The sequence below is a fragment of the Lontra canadensis genome, unplaced genomic scaffold (genome assembly GCF_010015895.1).
Source record: "Lontra canadensis isolate GAN:19392208 unplaced genomic scaffold, GSC_riverotter_1.0 scaffold76, whole genome shotgun sequence".
In the NCBI taxonomy this organism is placed as follows: domain Eukaryota; kingdom Metazoa; phylum Chordata; class Mammalia; order Carnivora; family Mustelidae; genus Lontra; species Lontra canadensis.
The window spans coordinates 2,979,009-2,994,362 of NW_022631070.1; positions in this window are offsets into that span (position 1 = coordinate 2,979,009).

Genomic DNA, 15,354 nt, shown 5'->3' on the forward strand with positions numbered 1-15,354 from the left:
GAGATCATGACCTGAGCCGAAGGCAGAGGCTTAACCCACTGAGCCATCGAGGGGACCCTACATACTAATTTTAGATCTGAATTGAAAACATTAAAATACAGGTTCTTCATTATACTCTAAACCCATGATTCATTGTTCAAATTAGTAAACATCTATTACCCCAAGATTCCTTTGCGATGGTTTATTTACTATTTGGTTTATTTACTAAGTTTCTGCTAAGACCTCAGTCTGTGTAAAGCACAGTGTTTTGTTCCAGGTACAAAATAGTGAGTTTATCTGTTTTCTAAAATGTATAGAATATCTCTTGTTGTAACAGGGAAGTCTGGCATGCAGGAAATACTTTCAGTTTGCTTCTTACTTAGGGGTCTTTATAGTATTTTCAAATGATGAATATTATCATTAAACTGAAAGGGACCCTAGGATTAGTGTAGGTATGTGTCTAATTATCAAGATACAGAGAGAGATTCTGGCCCAGATAGTACAGATTTTCAAAGGTCATATATTTCATTGATACTGAACAAAGAACTAGAATATAGAACTCCTGTGGTCAGGTCAGTAAAAATCTATCCCATCTCCTTAAGGAACTAGGTATTGAATATAAAATCTATGGATATACAAATCAATGTCCATGTCCTCTCCCAAACTCCATGAGCAAAGAACCATAAATTCTACATACAGTAAGCTTTTTTTTTTTTTTTTTATTCATTATTCTTCACAACTTTGTTTTTGCTCTTCCTTGCAGATTCGGTAAATGTCTGTCCTATAATTCTGCTATTTACTTCTGACTTATAATGTTGAGTTGACTCATAGTCAAAATGTAAATATGGCCTTCAGAAGAGCACATTTTCTATGTAGGTCACAGATTATATTGTGCAAAGGCCATTTAAAAAAGTGATGTTATTCAAAGCATGGCAATGATGATAAGCCTCATTGCTTTTGTGTTAGAGGGAAATTTGACATGTTTGCTGTTACCAGTATAGACTGACCTGAGTAGGAGTGGCAATGGGCCCTGAATTAGAGATTTCTGGACATCCCTACCACATTCCATGCTTTAAAAATTCTCCCGTGTCACTGCTAGAAACTCATTGCAATCAAAGTAGTTTCTAGTAAATTGTTGGAAGCTGTTAATTCCCCAGAAGTTTCTGCTAAAAATAGCATTTGAATCACAAGTCTCACAATTCTCCTGGCAGAATCTTCTCCTTAACCCCATTCCTCCACCTTCTACCCATTTCATAGTTCTCTTATTTCCCCTGGTTCATTTTTCTTCCCATTTAAAATACACACACACACACTCACTCTAAAGAACACTATCAAGAAGCATGAGGCCCAGAGAGCTAACAATGAATCTCTTAAAAAATCGATAGTTTCCTTGAACTTTATGTGAACAGTTGTAGAGTGTGATTTTCTACATATTGCTGTCATCTGAACAGAATTCCAAAATACTTAGTTTTGAAAAAAAAAATGCCATTTGGCAAAACCCGTTTACTCATGAAAAGTAATTGTGGTCAGACATATTTAGCTTATATTACTGGCATTCATCTTGAAGTTCTGTAAATATTTATAGTGAATTTAAATGCATGTAAATACTGTATACCGTTTCAGCAATTTAATGGGATTCATTTATAGAACATGAAAAAAAATGGACTTAGCTGCCACAGTTCAAAGAACTGAAGATATTTTTTCATTTATTTCCAAATGTGTGTGTTTCAGAATAGTGAAGTCCATACGGAAAGAGAACGTGTGCAAACCTCTGTACAGAATGCACTTTGGATGTGCCGTTTTAGATGTAGGTATTTGAATGGGATACAAAATTGGGAACTGGGACTCTGGGTTGAAACAACTTTCCTGTCCTTAGCATTTTAATGAAAAAAAAAAAAAAAAGAATATTGAGGTTTGGGACCATAATAATTGTCCTGTTTTCACTTAATTTTGCCTGTGTTATGAAAACAGTGCTCAATATTCTATTCCACAAATCAACATACATGTATAAAAATATACACTTTTATCCTTGAATCAATTATGATAAACCTTTGATTAAAAATTTGAGAAATATTTTGGTTTGAAAATTAATTTAAATTAAAATAGTATTTGCTTAACATAGGAGGATATCTTAATATGAGCTTTGCAGCTCTGGGTTTTTCACTGTGTGCTGTTTCTCTCCATATAAACATCCAGAAGTACACATTTTAGGAAATATTATTTACATAATTGAAAGAATATATAAATATATAACACAGCTATCAAAATTGAATAGGTTACCTCATATAGTAACAAGATAAATATAGGTGTTTTCTTTTAATACAGGGCTTTTAAACAAAGTTTTTATATACAATATATTGCTAATCCTTACAAAAAAACATACAGTTAGTGTCATTGTACCCAGTTCATGGATGAGAAAAAGGACACCTAAGTAGTTTAAATAATTTGTGAAGATCACACATCTCAAAAATAGTAATGTAGCTGCAGATTCTGATTTTTAAGTCTCGTACACAGTCCACTTCAGAACAACTACTTGATATTCAAAAGCTTTTCAAGAAAAGGATCTGAGAGACTATAAAGGTAAAAACAATATGAACTTTTGCTAGGATGAACTAGAAAAAATGCTGTTAGAAATATCCTGTAAGTCAGGTCTTGTCCTAGTACCATATCTAAATAAGATGCAGGGTGCGTGACATCAAAAGTGATCTAAATCCATGAGAAAACAAACACATTTACAATTAATAATAACAATGCAAGGTGCCAAGTGCTAAATTAACATCGTATTTAAAGTACAGAGAGATCGAGAAAGTAGAAATTAATATGGTTGGTGAAGTTTAGAAGAAATAAGGTGGGATGCTGAGGCTCTAGAATTTTCTGGACAATGCATCGATTTGTAAATTAAGGTGGAATCTATAGCTATAACATTACTATGTTCAATAAGCTCTTCAATTTAAACAAAATATTCTTAAATAAATTAACCAGGTACACCTTAAGTTATAGAAATTTAATTTTAACATCCTGCATCCAGAACCTTTGATACATTTTTTTGTAGATAAAGTCAAAATATTTCTTTATTGAAATGAACCTAATTACCTCTGTAACACCTCTATTATTGTTTTTCAAATTGAAAAGTTTTATTCTTTGCAAGACTGGAGTGTGTGCATGTATATGATGTGTGTGTGTGTGTGTGTGTGTGTGTGTGTGTGTGAAAATGCAATGAAAAGAACCATAGAATTTCTTTCTAATCTAATCTAAACTTTGTTCCAATACCTACCATTCTCCATTAGCAAATAAATTACTTTCACTTTTAAAGTAGGTAGTCAGCATATTTATAAGTTATGACCTGAAACTCAATTGAAAATCTTCCTATTAAAGCGCTTGGATCCATGTCTACAAAAGGCAAGGCTAAGTTTCAGTGGTTTTTCACCACAGGAGGGGGTTCCGGTGGGCATGGTGGGTGGCTGCTAATACTTTCTAACGTGCCTAAGATGGGTTCTGCTCTTGTCCATGGCTCCAGACATCCAAAACACTGCATTTTCTCTGTCAACCCTATTGTGCCACGTCAGTACCACAGGCCACTATTTATTTTAAAAAGTTGATAATGACTGGAGTCCTGGGGAGTGCTTTCTAGTGATAAATACCCTTGGAAAATGCCATTTCCTTTGTTGCTATTTTTGTCTCTTCAGTATTACATAATAGCAAGCATATTCTAAGGAAAGGAAATGGCTAGGTGTTTGTAACATATGTCACTCACTGTTTCCATTCCCATCATGGTGTGGAATGTTTAATTTCTAAACTCTCAGTGCCTAATGACTACTGGTTATTTTCTCTTCTCTGCAAACATTACCTGTTCACTGGCAGTTCATGGAATTCTGCTCCTATAATAAACAGTACCATGTGAACCCCCTCGGGGTGTTCTCTCTGTCTTGGCTGAACAGATAATTTCTAAGTTACTTTTCCTCTTAAAGATAATATGATTTTATTTGGATGCCAAATTTGGGTTTATAAAACTCTTTATTTGCAGTTAGCATTCTATAAAATTCCTTCTAGCGAGGTAGGTCTTTAACTCAATACTCATCCCTCCCCCCACCATCAGAGTTCCTGGTTGAAATACTGTTTGACAGGATACTGCATTAATATAAAGAACATCACTCTCAGGAAAGAAAGCTTTTAAACAAGACGGAGGGGAAATTAAGAATAGTAGGACCAAGGAGTTTATATCTAGATTTTTAATGCTGTCCTTGAATGCACTAGTCTTATACTTTGTCAGTTATGCACACATATCTCATTTTATACCATACACGTATGCTAAATGTTGTGAAAGAGCTGTTTCAATTTCAGTGACTTAGAACGGGAAGAAAAATATCTGATTTTAGAAATTTCAAGTTTGTTCCTTCAGGAAAGGAGAGAGTTCCTTTATATTCGTAAATTCTTTTGACATTGCTACTTTAAATTGTAAATTTCTCCCTACATAAAATTTTCTACACATGAAAATATCTTGTTTTACATCATATTGTTAAAAAATGAGGTACTTGATTGGTATTGTTAAGTATAAAATTAAACAGTATTACAATTGGGCTTTTCTTTTTGTCTCTCTAGGTGTGACTAGTTGAGGGGATGATAGGCCATATCTATTCTACTGTAATAAAACAGAAATATACTCCAAAATCTAATGTTGAGAAAACAACATTCCCAGAAAAACAGGCTAGTAGTTCCTCAGTTGAAAAGGATTTATTTATCCAAGATGTTCCGCAAAACTTACCCAAAGACATCTATCTTTTTTGTGACTGTAGATGTGACAAATAAAATTGCTGAGGAAATCTGGATAAGAAAAAGACTATTAAATTTGAACTGAGGCACATAGGAAAATATGTAATATCTAGAATAACTATCATCAGTAGAAGCTTTAACCCAGAACTAGCTTGTGGTTTAACAATTAAAATAGGGGTTTGCTTTAAAAAATAAAATTCTGTGGGAGTGCCTGAGTGGTTCAGTTGGTTAAGTGTCCAACCCCTGATCTCAGAGCAAGTCTTGATCTCAGGGCTGTGAGTTCAAATGTGCACATTGGGTTCTACACTTGGCTTGGAGCCTACTTAAAACTAAATGAAATGAAACAAAATAAAGTAAAAGCTCCCGTTTTACTTAGAGATAAAACAAATAGACATCTACTGTTTTAATGAAAATTACTTTCAACAGTGTAGCCTTTTTTGTTTAGACCAAAGGTTCTGCCCTAAGTCACAGGCACATCCTTTATGTTACTTTTCACCTTCTGGAGATTTCCTCATCACTAGTGATAGCCACTGCAAAAGGACGAACTCTAAATCGAGATGATACTTAAAAACTGATTTAATAAAACTGAGACTATACTCTTGTTAAAGGAGCTATTTGATAAACAGAGCACAATGAATGTTCACCACAGGAAGTAGCTGGAAGGACTTTTTTAGTTCATTATCTGATATTGAGTCTGGAAGGATTAATGCAGTCTTTTTGGTATGTCATGTACATTTTTGATTGCAGTGATTAGAACCATGATTAAATGACCTCACACAAAGCAATGGAAGAAAAACAGAGCTGCCCTCTGACTTACATTTCTATTGTTGTCGAGGTTTCTATGCTTTAAATATGATATGGCTGTCTTATAAATATGTTTTTGTTGTCTGATCAATTTTGACCACATTTGCCCTAATATATTGCTAGTATTTTGAATATTTTACATGAATATATTCAATAGTGTAATTCTCTTAACATAAAGATTTTTCTATTAAAAAATAATTTAGGAGCAAAATGTATTTTTTTGCAGAGGAAACAAATGGCTTAGTATTGTAATTTTTAAGAGCATTTTGAGAGAAGATGTAGAAAGAATTTTCAGTGAAACGAAAATGATTGAAAACAATTTTTGGAGGAAATCTTTATTCACCCTACTATATTATCCTTTGAGCTACAGTAAAGTTATAAGAATAATGAACTATACAACAAATACAAATATCAGTAATATGCAATATTTGTTTTTATTACATAGTTTGAGTTCCACCAAATAGATTTTCAGATACATATATATGTATACATTAATTAATCTACCTTTTAATGTGGTTGGTTATGTTCTGTGATACTTTTTCTTTAGGATTTAGGGAAAATAATATTTAATCCATATTATATAGAAACCTTATTTTAATTAAATTCTTCACTTTTTATCTCTGTTCAGAGGCATATATTTAACTTAATAAATTTATGCATCAGCAGTATTTAGTATAATTGGGATTAAGGGAAGGCGGCCGTAATTAGTTGAATAGAAGAAAAGTCAGGACACTGAACAATTCTTAAAATGCTAAAAATTTTGTTTATTACTTCAAATTCATTAGTTTTGGATTATGTAGAAGCTACAGTATATGGCTCAGGAAGTGATAACGCTTCTCTAAGGAGAATGGATTATAGGTAGGCAAGAGTTGAAGCGTGTTAGGAAGCCACTGAGAGAAGTCTAGAACTTCTTAGTATTTGGACTTCATGTTATCTTGGAGTAGGGGATTTTAGGTGGATTTTGATAATATCAATAGAACTTGCTAATAGATTGGAAAGGGAGGAATGATAAAGGACTCTTCTGGTTTTGCTTGGATACATGGGTTGATGGCAGGACCTTTTTTTCTGGGAAAGGAAAGTTTGGCAAAAGAAGGAGGTTTTGTGGCTGGTGATGAGAAAAAGCAAGGATCTGATTTTGAATATGCTAAGTTAAACACCTGCTTAATTTAGACAGGGTACTCTGGAAGTGCAGGCTAAGATGAGATTCTCAAAAAAAAAAATGCTTTTTTTAAAGTTTTTGTTTTGTTTTGTTTTGTTTTGTTTTGTTTTTTAAAGAGAGAGCTCTCTTTTTAAAGAGAGAACTGGGGGGTGGGGAAAGGCAGATAGAGAGGGAGACGCAGACTCCCTCCTGAGCAGAGAGCCCAACACAGGACTCAATCCCAATGAAAATACTTTTTTAAGGAAGCATTTTCTAGAGAAATCTCTAAAAATATGAGAAGGATAGGGAAGAGGAAGCAGGTGAGCAAGGATGTGGTTTCAGTTAGAGTTGAGTTTCAGCAGAATCCTGTGAGGAAATTTGAAGTATGATTTATGCCCCTGCGAAGGTACTGAGAAAAGGATGTCATACCAGTCAGTCATTGACTGCAGGATGTCCTATGGGGGAAACTTAATTTCCAAAATCTTGTGACTTCCAACAGCTGAGATCAGTTCCCTAGAGAGTGGTGGAACTTTTCTACCACCAAAGAGCCAACATTCACAACCGTCAGATTAGGAAGAAAAACCACAGGAAACAAAAAACACCTTCAGGCCTCATGGCTTTATTTTTGATCAATAGGCAATTTGTTTTGTTTTGTTTAATTTTTTACAAAATTGTGGCATATCCATACAAAGAGAGTATTCAGCTCTTTCTAGGAAGGAATCTATCAAACATTTATGAAAGAAATAATACAAATTCCACATTAAGCCTTACAAAATTGAAAAGGAAGAACTACTTCTTAACTCATTCAATGTGGCCAACACTACCCTAATATAAAAATCGAAAACAACATTATGAGAAAGAAATGTACTATGAACATAACTCATGAAATTTGATGCAATAATTCTAAACAAAATCTTAGCAAATAAAGCCCAGCAATATATAAAAAGTACAATATATCATGCCTAAATCTGGTTTATTCCAGGAATGTGAGATTGGATTAACAGTTGAAATTCAAATAATATACTCTATTGAAACTAAAAGAAGAAAACACCATATGATTATTTTAATAGACACAGAAAAAACACTTGGCAAAATCCAACACCCATTCCTGATAAGTGCTGTCAGCAAACTAGCAATGGTAAAGAACTTCTTCAACTTGACAAAGCATACCTACAGAAGCTTTATAGCTATGGTAAGGTGCAGTTTTCATTGTGGAAAAAATTGAAGATGACACAAAGAAATGGAAAAATGTTCCATGTTCATGGATTCAACCAACAAGCATCATTAAAATGTCTGTATTACCCAAAGCAATCTATACATTTAATTCAGTCCCTAGCAAAATACCAATAGCATTTTTCACAGCACTGGAACAAACAATCTTAACATTTGTATGGAATCACAAGATCAGAATAGGTAAAGCAATCTTGTAAAAGAAAAGCAAAGCTTCAGACATCACAATTCTGGATCTCAAGCTATATTACAAAGCTGTGGTGATCAGGAGAGTATGATACTAGCATGAAAACAGACACATAGATCAATGGAACAGAATAGAAAACCCAGAAATGAATCTACAACTATATGGTCAATTAATTTTCGACAAAGTGGGAAAGAATATCCAATGGAAAAAGACAGGCTCTTTAAAAAATGGTATTGGTTGGTATGCCTGGGTGGCTCAGTTGTTAAGCATCTGCCTTTGGCTCAGGTCCTGGGATCAAATCCTGCATCAGGTTCCTTGCTCCCCGTGGGGCGTCTGCTTCTCCCTCTCCTACCCCCCCTGCTTGTGTTCCCTCTCTCACTGTGTCTCTTCTGTCTGTCAAATACAGAAAATCTTTTTTAAAAAATGATGTTGGCAAAACTGGACAGCAACATGCAAAAGAATGAAACTCGACCACTTTTTTTACACCATACGCAAACATAAATTCAAAATGGATGAAAGATCTAAATGTGACAGGAAATCATCAAAATTTTAGAGGAGAACACAGGCAGGCAGTAACTTCTTTGACATTAGCCATAACAACGTCTTACTAGATATGTCTCCTGAGGCAAAGGAAAGAAAAGCAAAAATAAACTATTGGGGCTCATCAAAGTAAAAAGCTTCTGCACAGTGAAAGAAACAGTCAACAAAACTAAAAGGCCACCTACAGAATAGGAAAGGATATTTGCAAATGTCATCTCTGATAAAGGGTTTCCAAAATATATGAAGAACTTATCAAACTCAACAACTAAGAAACAAATAATCCAGTTAAAAAATAGGCAGAAGACATGAATAGACATCTTTCCAATGAAGACATACAGATGACTAATAGACATAGGAAAAGATACTCAACATCACTCATCATCGGGGAAATACAGATCAAAACTGCAGTAAGATATCACGTTATACCAGTCAGAATGGCTGAAATTAACCATTCAGGAAACAACAGGTGTTGGTGAGGATGTGGAGGAAAGGGAACTCTCTCACGGTATTGTGGGAATGAAAACTAGTGCATCTACTGTGGAAAACAGTATGAAGTTCCCTCATAAAGTTAAAATTAGAATTGCCCTATGATCCGGCAATCACACAACCAGGTGTTTACCCAAAAGATACAAAAACACTAATTTGATGGGATACATGGACCCTGATGTTTATAGCAGCATTACCAATAATACTCAAATTATGGAGAGAGGCCAAATGTCCATTGACTGATGGATGGATAAAGAAGATGTGGTGTATACAAGGGAATATTACTCAGCCATCAACAAAGAAATCGTTCCATTTGCAATGAAATGGATAGAGATAGAGAGTGTTCTGCTAAGTGAAATAAGAGAAAGACAAATAACCATATGATTTCACTCATGTGGAATTTAAGAAACAAAACAAGTAAATAGGGGAAAAAGAGAGAAAAACCAAGAAACAGACTCTTAACTGTAGAGAACAAACTGATGTTACTGGAGGGGAAGAGGGTGTAGGTCATGGGTATTAAGGAGGGCACTCATGATGAGTACCGGGTATTGTATGTAAGTGATGAATCACTAAATTCTACCCTTGAAACTAATATTACACTGTATGTTAACTAATTGGAATTTAAATAAAATCTTTTTTAAAAAGTGCAGTTTTCCACAAACTGATTTATAGTTTTAAATCATAATAAGGAATTTTTGTATAAATTGGCCAGCAGGGGAAGAAAAAAGAAATTGGCCAGCAGACTTTATAATTTATATAAAAAAGCAAGTGTTCTACAATAGCCAGAACAACTTTGAAAAGAAAGAACAAAATGAGAGGACTGGAACTCTCTCACATCAAGACTTATTATAAATCTGGAGTATTCAAGACAGGGTGGTATTATCAAGTAGAAAAATAAATCAGTGTAACTCAATAGCAAGTTTATTGGTCCAATGAACTTCTAACAAAGATACAAAAGCAATTTAAAGCAGAAATGATAGTCTTTTCCAAAAATGGGGCTGGAACAAGATATCCATACGTGACAGAGAGACATAAGAAAGGGAGGAAGGAGGGGGGAGAGAGGGAAAATAAAATCCAACATCTTTGGGGCGCCTGGGTGGCTCAGTGGGTTAAGCCTCTGCCTTCGGCTCAGGTCATGATCTCAGGGTCCTGGGATTGAGCCCCACATTGGGCTGTCTGCTTGGCAGGGAGCCTGCTTCCCTACCCTCTCTCTGCCTACTTGTGATCTTTCTTGCTGTCAAATAAATAAATAAAGTCTTTTAAAAAAAATCCAACATCTTTTTATGCTTATTTTACACAATTATACCAAGACTAACACTTTGAAAACAGTTTGACTATTTCTTAAAATATTAACGTGTACTTACCTATGATCTAGTCACTTCAGTCCTATGTGTTTACCCTAAAGACCGTGTCCACATAAACTCTTTTAAACAAAAATTCATAGCAGGGCACCTGGGTTGCTCAGTGGGTTAAGCCTCTGCCTTTGGCTCAGGTCATGATCTCGGGGTCCTGGGATCGAGCCCCGCATCGGGCTCTCCGCTCAGCGGGGAGCCTACTTCCTCTCTCTTTGCCTCTCTGCCTACTTGTGATCTCTGTGTTGAATAAATAAATAAAATCTTTAAAAAAAATTCATGGCAGATTTATGGTAATAGCCAAAAAGTGTGAGCAACCCAAATGTCCACCAACAGGTGAGAGGTTTAAAAAACATTGTATACATCTACACAATAAAAGCATACTGAGCAATAAGAAATGAATATTCATACATGTCATGGCATGGAGGAAAAATAAGGTAATTATGCTAAATGAAAGAAGCCTCAAAAGAGAGTACATATAGGATTATTTTATTTATATGAGACTTTAGAAAATGCAGAAAATCTATGGTGATCAGCAGATCCGTGATTGAGTGGGAAGGGGATTTTCCAAAGGTTGTGGTGGAGATGTCCCCTGTTCTGTTGTGGTTGTCATTTTTATGGAGGATAAAAAAAAATATATATATATATATGTTAAAATTTACCAAATTTTTCACATTAAGTATGTGCAACTTATTGTATGGCCATTATACCTCAATGCTAAACACTGTATACTCACTATATTTATAGAGAATCTAAAATCTAAAAGATTTTTCTATCATTTCTAAAATAGCTGGCGTAAGAGAAAGAGAAATTGGGCTAATTTGAGCAAATATGTGCTCCCTGTAAAACAGTTGTTTATCAGAGACCATAGATTTCCATCTCTGATTGCTTTATCTAGTTTCTGTTTGTAGTAACTAATAGGGAAAACTCTAAAGTGCATCAATTCATTTTTAGAAGGAAATGTAACACATGAAAAACATGGGCTCTGGGGCATAACTGCATCTAAATTCAGGCTGCACCACTTGATAAGTGTGTAACTTTGCTCAATTTACTTATTCTTTTTAACCTTAGTTTTCTCATCAGTGAACTATCTTAATTACATGACTTTGTAATCTATAAAGCTAGCTTCAAGCTCTGAGCATGCAAACATGCACAATCTACAAAAAGTTAGAATTTGCTGCTTTCAATTCGCAAGGTGACATATGCACCCCCCCCCCCAGCCCCCATGAGATGTGTTCAGATGGTTAATCAGGGAATGCTGGAGAGAAGAATTAGCGGTGGGGCTTGAGGGCTGAAATGAAAGTTATTCATATAGGGGCAGGGCAAGGAGAAGCCTCTGGGACACAGGCATTTTGGCAGAAAGATGGATGCAGTGAAGGAGTAAACCAGGGGAAAACCTGGGAAGAAAACTTTTGAAATGGAAAGAAGTATGATGACACTTGGGGGAATGTAAGCTATGTTTTTTGACCCAGGAGCTTGAGCATGGAGTGAATGGCAGCATGTGGGAGAGGTGGGCAGATGCTAGACCATGCTGGACCTTATAAGACTTTGTAGAGCAAGCACAAGTTTACCTATTGCTTAATTCTAATTAGGTAAGCTGTAAGAAGCCTGATGCAGGACAGTGGGCTGACTTATGTTGAAAAGTGTACTGTAGCTATTGGGGCAGATTATGAGAATGAAAGAACCTAATCAAGGAAAACAGTTCTCTTGTGGGTCTCTCAACCAAGCAGTGTCTCTCTCACTACAAAGTTCAAAACCTCTCCATGGTACAGAAAAAAAATGTCTAGAATGTATTCTGAGAAGCCAATTCACCTTTCTATAAAAGTTTTAATCTGATTCTTTTCTGTTAATCAGCAACTGAGGATATTTCTGTGCAAATTGCCTATATGCATTATTTGGAAAAGTTGGTATTTTTATAACATGTATGCTTCACAATCCTATTTAAACAAATAAATGAAGGGGGAGGGAACTGAAGTATTTGGTAAATAAACCAAAGTGATAACCATACAGGTCATTTTTTAAAAGAGTAATTGACAGGATATTTTATTAGGTCCTGGTGTACAACATAGTGATTCAGTATTTATATGTATTATGAAATGGTCACCAGAATGCCTTGTTACCATCTGTCACCATACAAAGTTGTCACAATTATTATTGACCATATTCTCTATGGTGTACATCTCCATATCTTATTTATTTTATAACTGGAAGGTTGTATTTCTTTTTTTAAAGATTTTATTTATTTATTTGACAGAGATCACAAGGCAGGCAGAGAGAGAGAGAGAGAGAGAGAGGAGGAAGCAGGCTTCCTGCTGAGCAGAGAGCCCAATGTGGGGCTTGATCCCAGGATCCTGAGATCATGACCTGAGCCAAATGCAGAGGCTTTAACCCACTGAGCCACTCAGGTGCCCCAAGATTGTATCTCTTAATCCCCTTTACTTATTTCATCCATGCCCACATCCCCCTTTTCTAGCAACCACCAGATTGCTTTCAGTATCTATGTTTTGCTTGTCCATTTGTTTTGTTTTTTAGATTCCACATACAAGTGAAATCATACAGTATTTGTCTTTGATTTATTCCACTTAGCATAATACTCTAGAGATCCATCTATATTGTCACAAAGGGCAAGAGATCTCATTCGTTTTAGTGGCTGAGTAATATTCCATTGAGTATATATACTGCATCTTCTTTATCTATTCATCTGTCAGTGCTCATTAGGCGGCTTCCATAGCTTGGCTACTGTAAATAATGCTGTAATGAACCAAAAGGGTGCATATGTCTTTTCAAGTTAGTATTTTTATCTTTTTCAGATAAATACCTAGAAGTGGAATTATTGGATAATATGGTAATTCTATTTCTAATTTTTTTAGGAACCTCTCTCTTGTTTTCCATAGTGACTGAACCAGTTTCCATTCCCAGCAGCAGTGCAGTAGGGTTCCTTTTTCTCTACGTCCTCACCAATATTTACTGTTTCTTGTCTTTTTGATTCCAGGTATAAGGTGATACCTCATTATGGTCTTGACTTTAATTTCCCTGATGGTTAGTTATCTTGAGCATGTTTTCTTGGACCTGTTGTCAATCTGTGTGTCTTCTTTAGAAAGGTATCTATCCCATTCCTCTACCCATTTTTAAAATCAGATTATGCTTTTTTTATATTGAATTGTATGAGTTCTTTATATATTTTGGATGTTAACCTTTATCGAATACATCATTTGTGAATATTTTCTCTTGTTCAGTGGGCGGGCTGCCTTTTCATTTTGTTGATTTTGTTGGTTTTCTTCACTGTGCAAAAGCTTTTTACTTTGATGTTGTACCATTTGTTTGTTTTTACTTTTGTTTTCCTTGCCTGAGGAGACAGATTCAAAGCAGTATTGCTAAGATTGATGTCAAGGAGCTTACTGCCTATATTCTCTTCCAAGAGTTTTATCATTTCAGGTTTTATATTAAAGTCCTCAATTTAAGTTTATTTTTCTATGTGGTTTAAGAAAGTGGTCCAGTTTTGTTATTTTGCATGTAGCTGTACAGTTCTTCCAGTGCCATTTAAGAGACTGTCTTTTCCCCATTGTATATTTTTTTTCTTTTAAAGGTTTACTTATTTAATTTAGAGAGAGTGTGTGTAAGCAGGGTGAGGAGCAGAGGTCAAGGGAGAGGGGAAGAAGACTCCCTGTTTAGTGGGGAGCCTGACACAGGGCTCAATCCTGAGGTCATGACCCAAGCCAAAACCAAGTCAGACACTTAACCAACTGAGCCATCTAGGCGCCTTTCCTCACTGTATATTTGTGCCTCCTTTTTCATAGATTAATGAGCCATGTAAGTGTGAGTTTATTTCTGGGTTTTCTATCCTGTTCCATTGATCTGTGGGTCCTTTTTTGTGCCAGTACCATACTCTGTTGATTACTACAGCTTTGTAGTATAGTTTGAAATCTGGGGTATAGAGGTCATTTTTATAAATTTAATCCCTTTATAGTGCTTCCTAAAAAATACTATGCATAATAGAAATAATCTTTATTAAATATTTAAAAAAATCCATTACAGGATTTTTTTCTCCAATTCCTTCCTGTATAGTCTTCACACTTCTAATTCTGACTGTCCTTCAATTTCTATTATTTCTTATGAACTTGAATAAGTTCCTTTTTAAAAATCCAATCTTTTAAGGGCTTACCTGCAAATAATATTTTATATAAATGATTTCAATTATTTGTTTTCACAGGCCTCTTGATTTTTCCATCACCACTGAACCTAAATCCCTCTCTATTATAGTTTAAATCTCATTATTAGTTGTTCAAACACCAGCAAACCATTAGTTATGGCACTTGCTCCCTTATGAGAGAATGATGTATTCACAATATATCTTGGTTAATGTACTGTTATACTTTGCATTCTCTAAAAGTTAGCCTTGGAGCAACCTTACATGTCTCCTGTCAAAAGGAGATCTTTCTGCCTTGCAATTGCATGAATAACAAAATACAGTGCCTTTTGCAACATGATTACATACGTGTTGCTTATGACTCCTTTTGGGTATATATCTATATCTATCTATCTATATATATCTGTATATATATTTCTCCAAGGTAAACACTAAGTTTAAACTCCTTTTATTCAGGTGTTAGACCTCTTGGGCCTCTTCATTTAATTTTTAAATCTCTTTTCCTGTTTTGTTGTTGTTGCTTTGTCTTTATTCTCTGAGGACTCTTTAAAAATTATCTTTCAAAAAATAATAAAATATTTCAATCATTTCACTGAATTTGAGTTTTCCATGTCTGGTAGTTTGTTTGTTGGTTTATTTTTTTAATTTACTTTTTAATAAATGGGAGTCTCCTGTTTTCTAGCATACTGTTCTTGTTTTATAGATACTATATGTCCTCTTT